At 39.8% G+C, this 14,053-nt stretch overlaps 1 protein-coding gene across 3 annotated transcripts in view; it reads left to right on the top strand.

The window, feature by feature from the left end:
• Positions 1-14,053, top strand: part of ANKS1B (ankyrin repeat and sterile alpha motif domain containing 1B) — a 1,071,061-nt gene that overhangs the window by 734,807 nt on the left and 322,201 nt on the right. The gene's annotated exons all lie outside the window — the stretch shown is intronic.

The raw sequence follows: 14,053 nt of genomic DNA, 5'->3' as shown, positions 1-14,053 counted from the left end.
AAAAAATCCAATGTGATTAAAACAATTAGAGAGTGGAGCCAGAAATGAAACAGAAAAAGTAAGTTGGGTCAGGTTGGTGTCAGGTTAAGGAATTTGAAATTTATTCTGTGAGCACAGGGGAATGGACATGACTAGACTGCTTTAGGCCAGTTAATTCTGGAGGCTGCAGACAAGAGAAATTAGAAGGAGAGAATGTTAAAGTTGGGTCATCCACTTGGGGAAAGATTCAGGGAGCAAGACTGGAGGCAGGGTAGCAGATGACAGTAAAAGATGCATCTAAATATATGAATGTATTATATATTTATATTCTCCTCTATGCTTTTCCTTTCTAAGGAGGCTTTAATTTCTCCTTCTCAGAATGGGAAAGATAAATATTAACCATGGTTTCTAAGGAAGTGACAAGATGAAATTTGCCAACTGACAGTGAACTACGTATCTACTGATAGAAACTTACCACTTTTGCAAATTCAAGGAAAGTCAAGCATACACAGGAGTTTTAATAATACAGTTTTCTACACTAAAAGGAAAAGAATAAAAGTCCTTAGCACTATATCTGGAAGTAATTCTTATTAACATATTGTTCACCTTGCTTCTTTTGTATCTTTAATTAGAATCACTTTTTTTGTGAAACTTCTGAAGTGAACCACTTCTTACCACCTTAGTAATTATTACCCTAGTCCACACCAACCATGTCTAATCAGACTACCACAATAGAATCTAACCTGTTGTGTCTATGTCAGACTACTTGAGTCAGTTTCTGATTGGTCCTCTCACCTGGACAATGCATAGATGCCTAATCTCTGTCCCTTTCTCACCACTTTACAGTTGGATTTCCACACTGCACCCAGACAGAAATGTAAATCAGATCATGCCGCATCCTGCTTAAAACCCACAATGGATTCCCTTTGGCACTTAGAATCTTCATCATGACCTATGAAAATCAATAGGTTCTGACCTCTTCCCGCATACTAGTGTGACCTCATCTCTCAGTCTGTCTTTCTTCCATTCTCTAGTCATGTGACTTTCTTTTTGTTTCCAGAATATGTCAAACTCATTTTTGCCTCAAAGCCTTTCTGTATCAGTCTGTCTGCCTGGAAAGCCTTTTCTTCATATCTTCAACTGCTTGCTCCCTACATCATCAAATCTCTATTCAGCCGTCACTTTCTCACAGAAGGTTTTGTTCCCCCAAAAGCACACCCTTTGCCCCCATCACTGTCCCTCATGTTGTCCCGCTTCAGTTTTCCTCATAGCAGTTTTGGCCACCTGAAGTTATATTGTTTGTTTGCTTGTTTTCTGCCTTATTTTTTATCTCATCCCCAGGATGCAACAGTAATAAAATAAGGTGCCTTGGCACCTTATTTTTCCCTTGGCACCCTATCTTGTTCCTTTTACATATCCAGTCCCTGGAATGGTGCCTAGCACATCAAAAAATAATTTGTGAAATAAAAGAATAATTTACTCTTTCTTTCCCTAAGATCTGAAGACCTTATGCTTGTTCTGTCTGAAGGTACTAATAATATTATACTACTTCTGTGTTATAAGCATCCTGAGGGCAGAGGCAATGACTCGTCAATCCTTGAACTTCCCACTGTGCTTAGCTCAATACATGCACTTAAAAGAGTGAAGAATGAGTGATTGAGTGAATGAATATTTTTTACAAGTTATTCAAATATAATTTTTTTAATCAAAGAGTACCTCGGTTTTTAAGCTATGTCTATAATCCTGTGCATGCCATCTTGAGAAACGAAAGAACCTGAACTCAGAATTATTTGAAGAATAAATGAAGTGTTTATAAGGCAGATTATCATTCCCATCAGAGAGAACAATATAATAGAAATAACACAAAATTAAACTTCTTTCAAAAGGCTGATGCTGAAGTACTTATTATGCACCCAAATGAGTTCAGTTCAGTTCAGTTCAGTTCAGTCACTCAGTCATGTCCAACCCTTTGCAATGCCGTGGACTGCAGCACCCAGGCTTCCCTGTCGATCACCATCTCCCAGAGTTGGCTCAAACTTATGTCCATCAAGTCAGTGATGCCATCCAAACATCTCATCCTCTGTTGACCCCCTCTCCTCCTGCCATCAATCTTTCCCAGCATCAGTGTCCTTTCCAATGAATCAGTTCTTCGTATCAGGTGGCCATAGTACTGGAGTTTCAGCTTCAGCATCAGTCCTTCCAGTGAGTATTCAGGACTGATTTCCTTTAGGATGGACTGGTTTGATCTCCTTGCTGTCCAAGCTACTCTCAAGAGTCTTCTTCAACACCACAGTTCAAAAGCATAAAAACATCCAAACACATATTCAGCAGCACAAATAAAATGTTATAATGCTACAAATTGATGCTTTGCCTTCTTAGACAATGAACCCAATTTTTAGGTGGTTAATAGTGTAATTCAACTGACAACACATTCATTTGCGTTCCCTCTAACTTTGCACTGCCAAAAAGTGGGCAAACTGTCTCTTCATTTTGTTTGTGCAATTTTAGTCCTCAGGATATCTATGTTCTTCATCTGTCATGAGAACTATTCCATGATTGCTACCTGAGATCCTTTAATTAACATATTGTGTTTTAGAGAGATTGTTCCTAAACAGAGAAAAGGTGGTTTGCTAAGTGCAGTTTTGATCTGTTATCACAGTTCAGTGAATTTTTTTTTATGCTTTATTTGTATTGTCTCAAGTTTCAAAGACAAAGTCTATTCTTTTTGTAATGTTGTTTTTTCTATAGTATCTCCTTCTTCATATTGAAGTAATTACTTGTGCATAGGTCTGAATGTTCTCCAGTCCATTTGATAGGCTGAACACATAGAATACGTTCCATGTATTCTAAGCATAGACATCTTTAGAAGAGTACTCACATCAATTCCTTTTTTCCATCCATTCTTTCTCTGTGTCTTTTACAGTGCCTGACCTTTAGGCGCAAAGTTTACTTTATCCATTTTCACCCAGCATCTACTTCCCTCACCAAGTCCAACTTAGTTAGTGTTTCCTTAGGTCTGAAAGCTTCCTGGAACTCTTACCCTTCACTCATTTTAAGAAAGGACACATATCACAAGTTCTATGAGAAGATGGCTTCTTTTGTACTCTCTTAGAATCTTTAAGCATGTTGAGCTTTTTCCGTCCTCTGGACACAGGGAAATTATCTAATTACTTATTTGCAACATATCATTTACCTTTTCCCAGGTAAGAATTCTGTTACCCAGTCTGTGGATAATCCTCTAAAATCCTTTTGTAAGGGCATAATCTCTTTTGTCCTTTGACAATATAACACCTACAGGTCAGGAATTCAAAGGATTATCATTTTAAAGGTTTGCAGAATTTCATGTCAAGAACCATAGTGTATCTGCTCTTTATCTCTCCTCCTGAATTGAAAATGTGTGTCAGCATGCTAGCAACTTTTATATCACACGCTCACTTCACTTTTCAATGTTTTTTTCTTATATTTTCCTCTTTTATAATATCTTCTGGAATTACTTTATCATTGTCTACACTCCCTATCCCCATTTGGATCTAACTAGTTTCTTTGCTGTCACCCCACACCACCATTGCTAAAGTCACTAATGACCAGAAGAACAGAAATTCCACAAGCCACTTCCACCTCACCTTGCCTTCAGCAGGCTCTGATACTCTTGTCAGCCGTCAGCATCATCGTCTTTTGGCCTCCACGATATCCAGGCATCTTCCTGCCCCTCTGTCGCTCTCTCTCCTTGCCTGCTCATTCTCAGTTAAACATGGGCATTCCTCAAATCTCAAACTTAAAATATTTGATGACTAGCAAAGGTAATTATCTCAGGACTCTTGATCATAGCACAGTTTCTGATATTCATTGTTTTGCTCATTGCTACCCTACTTCCGTTTTAGTGCATAACGAGCACCTGGAATGTAGCTGCTTTTTTGTCTAAGTTCAGTTCAACTTGACCAGTATTTGCTGGGCTCCTTAGTTTCAATATTTTCACCAAATGGCACTGAACACCTCTGACCAGATGAATTACCACCTTCCCCGTCCTCAGTCTGAGACTTTGTTTTTTAAAAAAACAACAACAGAGTTATCTCTTACTCCAATGAAGAAGTGAGATTCTCTGTAAGGTATCTCTTGCTATATAACAAGTTACCTCAGTCTTAGAGGCATATTACAACATTTATCATCTCTATATTTCTGTGGAGTGGGGATCTAAGAGCAGCTTAGAGTTTCCCTGGTGGCTCAGATGGTAAAGAATCTGCCTGCAATACAGGAGACTGGGGTTTGATCCCTGGGTTGGGAAGATCCCCAGGAGAAGGAAATGGCAACCCACTGCAGTATTCTTGCCTGGAGAAGTCCATGGACAGAGGAGCCTGGCGGACTGCTGTCCATGGGGTCACAAAGAGTCAGACACGACTGAGCGACTAACACTTAGCTGGGTCTTCTGGTTCTGGGTCTTTCACAGACTAGAGTCATCTTGAGACTCCACTGGGAAGAATTCACTTCCTACCTCACTCATTGGTTTTAGGCAGGATTCTGATGTTTGGGGGTTTTGGACTGAGGCTTCAGTTCCTCACAAGCTGTTGGCTGAAGGCATCCCTCAGTTTCTTGTCACATGGGCCCCTTTGTAAAGAATCTCACAACATGAAGCTAGTTTCAACAGCACAAGCAAATGAGAGGACAGGAAAGTGCCAGCAAGATGGAAATATCAGTCTTCTGTAACATCCCATCCTTTTGCCTTTTCTGTTCATTATAATCAAACCACAAATCCAGCCCAGACATAAGTAGAGGTGTTTACACAAGAATGTGAATAACAAGAGGTGGAATCACTGGGGCCATCTCAGAAGTATGCCTGCTACAGATACACCTTATCATGATCCACTTTACAGTCCTTGTCTGCATTTGCAGTCAAAATGGAATAACTATTACATGGTTACAACAACAACAAAGCGCATTTTTTATTTCCATGAGCCATCTTCATGGTACTATGGTATTCACAGTTAGATGATTTAGATGAGTTAGAATGATTTAGTGATTTAGTAATCACCATTCAAAAAAGGCATATGTCTCAGGTCTGCTCTTGCTGTTCAGTCGCTCAGTCATGTCCGACTCTTTGTGACCCCATGGACTGCAGCACGCCAGGCTTCCCTGCCCATCACCAGCTCCCAGAACCTGCTCAAACTCATGTCCATCGAGTTGGTGATGCCACCAACCATCCCATCCTCTGTTGTCCCTTTCTCCTCCTGTTTTGAGTCTTTCCCAGCACCAGGGTCTTTTCCAGTGAGTCAGCTCTTGGCATCAGGTGGCTAAAGTATTAGAGCCTCAGCTTCAGCATCAGTCCTTCCAGTGAATATTCAGAGTTGATTTCCTTTAGGATTGACTGGTTTATTGCCTTGCTGTCCAAGAGACTCTCAAGAGTCTTCTCCAGTACCACAGTTCAAAGGTATCAATTCTTCAGCCCTCAGCTTTTTTTATTGTCCAACTCTCACATCCGTATAGGATACAATCATACAGAAATTAGAGACCTTGGAGATTTGCCAATTGCACTTAAAACTTCATGATCTGAATGCCACTCATCTAAGTGATATATACAAATCAGTAATCTTATAAAACATTACAAATTTTAAAAAAACATGTTCAGTCTTTGTTGGTGCCTCATTATTGAACTGGAGAAGGAAATGGCAGCCCACTCCAGGGTTCTTGCCTGGAGACTCCCAGGGATGGGGGAGCCTGGTGGGCTGCCGTCTATGGGGTCACACAGAGTCAGACACGACTGAAGTGACTTAGCAGCATTATTGAACAGAGCATACTTCCATTTATATTAAGGAAATGAATTGGTCAGACTCTCTTGGACAATACTTAAAGGATATTAGCAAATTAAATGCATTTTTTTAAAAAACTATCAAAGCTGGAAAGTAAAAGGGATCATTGAACTTTAGACCTCATCGGAACAAATAAATGCAGGCAACAGTTGACCAAAAAAACCTTGGAATACAGAGATACTGCCAAGGACTAAGAACTCCAACACTTTAATTTAAAATTTTTGTTTTTAATTAGAAGATAATTACTTTACAATATTGTGATGGTTTCAAGACAATAAATAGTAGTGGAAGTTGTGGCAAACTGGAGAACACAAACCCTACCTCCCCACTCAAAAAAAAAAGTCTCCTTTCCACTTTATCAATTAAGCAAAGCATTCAGTTCAGTTCAGTCACTCAGTTGTGTCCAACTCTTTGCCACCCAGGCCTCCCTGTCCATCACCAACTCCCGGAGTTTACTCAAACCCATGTCCATCGAGTCGGTGATGCCATCCAACCATCTCATCCTCTGTCGTCCCCTTCTCCTCCTGCCTTCAATCTTTCCCAGCTTCAGGGTCTTTTCCAATGAGTCAATGCTTTGCATCAGGTGGCCAAAGTTTTGGAGTTTCAGCTTCAGCATCAGTCCTTCCAATGAACACCCAGGACTGATCTCCTTGCAGTCCAAGGGACTCTCAAGTGTCTTCTCCAACACCACAGTTCAAAAGCATCAATTCTTCGGTGCTCAGCTTTCTTTATAGTCCAACTCTCACATCCATACATGACCACTGGAAAAACCATAGCCTTGACTAGATGGACCCTTGTTGGCAAAGTAATGTCTCTGCTTCTAAATATGCTATCTAGGTAGGTCATAACTTTCCTTCCAAGGAGTAAGCGTTTTTTTAATTTCATGGCTGCAATCACCATCTGCAGTGATTTTGGAGCCCCAAAAAATAAAGTCTGACACTGTTTCCACTGTTTCCCCATCTATTTACCATGAAGTGATGGGACCAGATGCCATGATCTTAGTTTTCTGAATGTTGGGCTTTAAGCCAGCTTTTTCACTCTCCTCTTTCACTTTCATCAAGAGGCTTTTTAGTTCCTCTTTACTTTCTGCCATAAGGGTGGCGTCGTCTGCATATCTGAGGTTATTTAGTTATAGCTGTGACTTTGCTACTTCTGTGTCATAGGGGAAGAGAATGTCTCCAAAAATTAAAGTCTTAATATGACTTTATATCAGAGAATCCCTGATTATTTCAGAGTTCGAAAGAGCATTGCAAATGTGTTATTATCTCACCTTGGCTTCCTGCCCACCATTCTGCTCTTAAAGACTCTAGTTCTATCAAAGTGCTTGAAATTCAAATGTTTGTTGATTCTAGTCTTGATGGTTGATGAACGTGTGTTCAAGCTTTAGGGGGAAAGTGAACAACCAATGTAAGATCTTAATAACTTCAGAAAGGAAATTTCAGTCTTATTTCCTTGTCACTTAGAAAAATGATAGAAACTCATTCCTATTGCTGCTGCTGTTTTTCAGAAGGGCAACGACGAAACATAGGCTCCAGACATAAATTCTATTGTTGTACCTTCTGACAGGGTAACTTCATTCTCCTGTACCATACTCTCTCTCCATACACCCTCCTCCTTTTGTCTTGTATTTCTTTCTTTTCAATGGCCAGTGTCTTAATCATGCCACTCAATGTTGACCTACCACCCTGTGGATATTCAGTTAAAGATATGCTCTCAAAATCCCACACACATATGTGCACTGTTAGCATGGTAACCCTAATATAAAGTGAATACATGATTTAAACCCATGGTCTAACTGAGGGCATAAGATATTCTGCCTCCAGTAGGTCTGGTCCTTGGTGAAGCTGTGGTGTTTCTAGAGTATCTTCAAGATCTATCCAGTTCTATAAATGTCTTGTGGCTCTGGGGCAGAGAGATATGCTCACTTAGATCAGAGTAAAAGATCAATTCTTTTTCAGGAGAGATATTGGTGCCATTGAGAGAAGGAAGAAAGAATAGTTCATCTTAAGTTTAAAAACTTAGGTCATTTGGAGTAAATAAAATAAATTTTGAAGTGACAGCAAGTCATTCAGATCTATCTTGTTATTTCTTAGCCTATACAATCAGATAATGAACTCAAGCCACTGTTAACACTATTAACAGTACTGTTAATAGTGACTTCACACTACGAAACGTATTTCTTACTCATACTAAATCAGTGATGGGTTAGGCAGCGTTCTCTGAGCAGAACCTCGGGGATCCAGGCTTATTCTGTGATGTGGCTCTCCCATCTTGGAGTTCTTTGAGAGCTACCATAAGGGGAGGTGGGAGAGGAACATAGACAATAACACAGGGTGTTCTGTTGCCAGGCTTGGAAGTGCATCATTTATTTTAGTCTGCATTTGATGCACCAGAGCTGGGTTTCATGACTGTCACTAAACCAAGCCAAGAAATACAGTCTCCCTTCCCAGGAAATACTAATGGAATTCTTAAGAATCTAGTCATTCTGTGTTAAAAACACCTTTTTCTTTCTGCACCTTGACTGCTGCCTTTCTTCGCACAAGTGTTCATTCCTTAAGATTTATTCCTTGGAGAAGCCTTTTGTGACATCCTTTATCTGGGATAGCATGCTAATTTAATCTCCTGTGCTCCCATTACACCTGATAAGACTGCCTATTGACTAGTTTTTCTCTTTCGCTCAAGATCAGGATCTTTGTCATATTCATTTTCATTTTGTAAGCATGGAGCACCTGGTCATAGTAATGCTCAGTTAATATTTGCTAGATTGGACTGAGACAAACAGAGTGCAGATTAGAAGTCAGTCCTGAACAGGTCAGGATAGGACCCCCAGGTTAGGACATTCCCCAGCTTGGCACCTTTACATTTAAATGTTTTACAAAGAAGTAAGGCAGGTCCTTCATGAATATAACACCCACAACGATGGCCTACATTGTCTTCCACGGACCTTCTCCACCATGCCTCATGCTTTCTGTTTATAAGTGGATAACCAGTCTATTACTCAGGAATACATTGGGAGAGGGAATGACCATTATTTATAAAGTTCTTTGAACCTTTTGAAATGAGAAAGCCCACTACACACAAAGTATAAAGTAGCTATAACTGTTTGAGCTAGATAGATATCTAAACACCTACCAGACATGAGAGCAGTCGAGTCCCAGCTCACTGATGGACGCTCTGTTTCAAGGTTTTTATGCCATCTCAGAAAGCAAAGGTGACTGCAGCATTCTTCCTGAGCTAAAGATGGAGGATTTTCAATGTTTTATTTTAAGTGAATTTATCTTGGAATAGTTTATTATTTAGACCAGAGAACTGAACTATCATTGTACTCATTACCCCCCATGGTTGTCACAGAGAACTATGGGAGGAATTCTGCAAGTAAAAGGTTCTGATCTATCACCATCCCCAGCTGCTGTCATCCTTCAACTTTGAGAAGTTCATCCTCATTTAATAAAAAATAACGGCTCCCTTGGAGTGACACTAAAATCAGCAATAAGAGTAAAGGAATTTAGACATCTGAGCACTTTCTCTTCCTCGTGTAATTCTCCCAAGAAAATCCCAGTTTAAGGCAGCAAAGGACCTTAAGCTATCCAGCTCAGGGCTTCCCTAGTGGTCTAGCAGTCAAGACTTCACCTTCCAGTACAGGGGTGAGAGTTGGACCCCTGACTGCAGAGCTAAGATCCCACATGCTTCATGGCCGCAAAACCACAACACAGACAACAGAAGCAATATGGTAACACATTCATAAAGGACTTGAGAAATGGTCCAGATAAAAAACCACGTTGTGTTCTATTAAAACATATATATATCCAGCTCAGCCTCTGGCCTGAATCCTTTCACAGGTGAGGATAAGCATAGGTCATGTTAAATGGCTGGCCTCAAGGCAGAGTGTCCCTCAGCAACAGAGCTGGAACTAAAGCCAGGTGTCTGTCCTCACGCCAGTTAGCTCCTGGGTGATCCTTTATTATACCCAAGTCTCTGAAGATGACTATGTATTTGTGAGAGAAACTGTAAAAGTGCAAGAAAGAACCAAGGGACTAAACACGAAAAGGAATTGTTTATAAAATTGTGTTTCAAATTTCAGGCTAAGAAGGCCATTTTTGCCATTTCTGTAGTCCACTAAACTTCCTTCTTAGGCCTGGGAGCGCAGGGCCGTGGCAGGGATCCAAAAGCCCAAGAAAAGCGGGAAGGAGACAGACTTGAAAAAGGAGGGAGGCAGACGTAGAGCGAGTCAGTTGCCTTGCAGCTTCTGAGGGCCAGCCCGCCTGTTTGCTCTTGTAGGTGGCCTTAGAGAAGCTTCGCTAGCAGCAGGAATCGCTGTGTCAAAGGGGGGGGAAAGGCATAATGAAATAAAGCAAAACAGCTAACATAATCTTGTTTTCCTCTTTAATCTGGGTAGAGAGGAAGGAAAGATAGACGAGGTGAAAGGGCACTCTCTAAGACACATCTTCAGAGCATTAAACTACATGGAGATGACATTTTTATAGGATTAAGCCAGGAAACAGCATGGTGTAATAGTTGGGAACATGGCCAGAACTCCCTGAGTTTGATTTTATCTGACCCATAGAGGTGTGTTGAGTATTAAATGAGTCAATATTTGTAAAGCACTTAAAATGGAACCAGGTACATCATATGTGCTGTATTCATGTTTACGAAATAAATTTTTAAAAGAAGATTGAAGGTGAATGGATGCATGCATAACTAAGTCCCTTTTCTATCCACCTGAAACTGTCACAACTTTGTTAGTTAGCTATACTCCAATATAAAATTAAAAAAAATTTTTAAGCTGATTTCCAAAAAAAAGATTAAAGGTGAACCAAGAAAAAAGTGAGGTTCCTTCATCCATTTTTATGTCTAAAATTTATTATATCAGGTATAAACTATAAACAAAGTGAATCTCTTTTTACTTATTCCTTTAATAGATATTTTATGAAATACCTACCACACACCAGGCACTGTACTAGATGTGGAGCATTTGGTGTTAGGAAACAGGACCTACAAGGTCATTCTCCTTCACAGCTCATTATGCAAACAAAGAATAGTCAAAAGATGCCCTCTAAGGTAGTAAGGGAATAGACAGAGTGACAAAAATGTATGAATGCTGTTTTAGATCGATAAACTAGGATTCAGACTCAGGCAGCTTAACTGAGGTTCTTAACTATATTGTCTAAATGCTATACTTCAAGGCACGATGAGGATACTAAGTGGATAATCCCTTTAAGTTGCCTTCAAGGAACTTAGAATTTTACCAAAAGGAATTTTCTTGAGCTTTTACTAACCTAACTTAGTTCTAGGCTAACCACCTACTACTTGTGTCATGTTGGACATATTACTTAAATTCTATAATTCTGTTTCCTTACCTGTAAAATGGAGATAATAACAGTAGAACCTACCACATTAACTTACTTTGAATTATAAATTTAAAAATGTGCATGAAGCGCCTGTCACTTAGAAGGACTAAGTTAATATTGGTCCTAGCCACTTGTATTTGTTCAGTAAGTGCTCACTAAATTAGCAAAACTTAATAAAATTGGAGGGGGCCAAATTTGCCTGGGGCCAAAAAGCAACAGAAAGGAACTCAATCACTGATATGAGATAGTCTACGACTAAAAATGTCCATGACTACATTGGAATAGTGACCTTTCCATTTCCATTTCTCACAAGGCAGATTATTCACGTTTTAAATAAGGGCAAAACTTTAAATTCTGATCATCATCCACTAAATTAATTTTTAATACCTTTAAGATGATTATTTAACCTATCAGGAGCTAAGAGAGAAGGTATTTAAAATCATAAGTGGGGCCTTCTTATCTAAGAAATTAAATGAATAAGCATAATAACAAGAGGGCTTCCTGTCTGCACCTCTTAGAGGTAATGTAATCAATCCCCAGAGCTAAGTGGAAAGTGGGAGAAGAATGGAGGAGACAGTACTTCAGACAGCAAAGGCTCAGTAAATGTGGGTGGCCCAGAATGGAATAGAAGGACACTGAGAAGCTTCATGTTCAGACCATGACCGTGTGGCTCCATGAAATTGTTGAAGACGTTATGATTTCATTAAAAAAAGCAGAACTAAGTAAATTTACATGAGCGCTCCTAAACAATATACCCACAAATGTGAAGAGCCATTATCCCCCACCTTTCCTGTACAGTTGAATTAAATTCTAGTTTAAAAGCTGGATATAATTTGGCTACACTTCTTACTTTTGATCAATAGCAGTCAAGTGAGAAGTCTCTGTTCAGTTTCTGTCTGCAAATGCCTTGAGCACCTACTTATGTCTCAGACACAGTGGAAGGAGAAAAAAAGATGAAGTTATATAGTATCTGCCTTCAAGGAGATTGCCATCTAGCAAAGAAAGTCAACCCAATATCCGAGTGATTTTCATAAAAACAGAGCATGAACAAACTGTAATAGAAGTAAAAATACAAGCTTTGAGCATTAAATGGAAGGGAAGTTCTCTTCTGCTCAGGAAATCACAATAAAGTTCCTGGAAGAGGAGGCAGATAAATTAAGAAACCATTTCTATGCACCTTAAAAACTCCTTTGTTGTGTCAAGATTGGGGATAGCTCATAACACTCCAAGCAAAGTGTGACCAAGAGTATTTGCTTAGCTTGTTCAAGCAGATGGATATGCTACTTTTCCCACTTGTAATAACCATCACTTGAAATACAGCTCGTACCATCAGTCTAGTTATCAATTTCATCCATCACTTTGCCCTTCAGGCTATAACGAGTGAGTCAAATGCTTCAAATCCAAGAAGACGCCTGGAGTCTTTTTCAGTGGAGTAGCTAAACTAGAACTGAGTTACTGTTCTCCCACCCCTAAGCTAAGCAGTTTTTCATCACATGGTATTTCTTTTTGGTTATTTTCTGTTGGTGGTCAATGGGAGTTTAAATTTCCATCTTTCAGGTTCAAATTTGATGTTTGATCTTTTGTGGACTCACAGTGAACACTTTACTTAGGAATCCACCTTCCACCTTTAGAAAAGTGGCTGACCATTTTTCTAGCATCTTCTATTTTAGTAAAGAGATATTGAGCTTGGTTTTTTTTTTTTTTTTTTTTTTGAGGGGGAAGGGGGGTGTTTTATTTTGTTAGTTAACAGATAACTACTGCTCTTATCAGAGGAAATGAGTACTCAAGAAGCCACCAGATTCCTTCTTTCATGTGTTCAAGAGTGCTAAATAGATACACTTTGAATGATTTTTAAGGTTATAATTTATGAATCACAGAATTATAGCAGGTTAAAAGCTTTTTATTCAATGCATCATCAGTTTTAAACCTCAGCTCCTTCTCTATTTAAAGGCTACTGCTGGGTGGGAAAGAACTGTATTTATAATTTTCTAATACTAAGAGGTAAATATATTATAGGAATTGTTGAATGTGAAGTTATCTCCACAAATGTACCATAGATTATTATAGTAAGTGTATAGAAGTTTGCTTTTCCTGGCTTTTTCCTTCCTTCATTGGAGGGACTGCTGCTGAAGCTGAAGCTCCAATACTTTGGCCACCTGATGCAAAGAGCTGATTCATTGGAATAGACTCTGATGCTGGGAAAGAGTGAAGGCAAAAGGAGAAGAGGGTGGCAGAGGATGAAGTAGCATCACCAACTCAATGGACATAAATCTGAGCAAACTCTGGGAGATAGTGAAGGACAGGGACTCCTGGCATGCTTCAGTCCATTGGGTCACAAAGAGTCAGACACAACTTAGTGACTGAACAACAGAGGCATAGATAATTGGTTTCCCGGGCTTTGTCCTCTGGGACTCAATTACGTTATCATCTATCAGCATTTATGGTGTTTACTTTCAACAGAACACTTTTCTAAGTGCTACTGATGTAATACAAAGTAATAATCCACCTTACAACCCAAAGACCTTAGCATTTCCAATAGTGTGTGTGTCAGTCACTCAGTCGTGTCTGACTCTTTGTGACTCCATGGACTGTAGCCCAACAGGCTCCTCTGTGCATGGAATTCTCCAGGCAAGAATACTGGCATGGGTATCCATTCCCTTCTCCAAGGAATCTTCCCGACGCAGGGATCAAACTCGGGTCTCCTGCACTGCAGGGCGATTCTTTACCGTCTGAGCCACCAGGGAAGCCACATAGGGCTTTGGAGCTAAATGACAATTAGGGCAACTGCAGATGCATAAGGTCTGCAGACACCCACATGCCCAGATGATCATCAATGAATTTCTTATTCATCCAATCAGTTCATTTTGGCTCTATGCTAGGTTGAGATGGGGGTGAAAAACGGATAAGACCTGGTTCCTGCCTCAA

Source organism: Muntiacus reevesi, chromosome 1 (assembly GCF_963930625.1).
Source record: "Muntiacus reevesi chromosome 1, mMunRee1.1, whole genome shotgun sequence".
Classification (NCBI taxonomy): Eukaryota; Metazoa; Chordata; class Mammalia; order Artiodactyla; family Cervidae; genus Muntiacus; species Muntiacus reevesi.
Note: the sequence above shows the minus strand (reverse complement) of the source record. Positions and strands in the feature narration are given on the sequence as shown.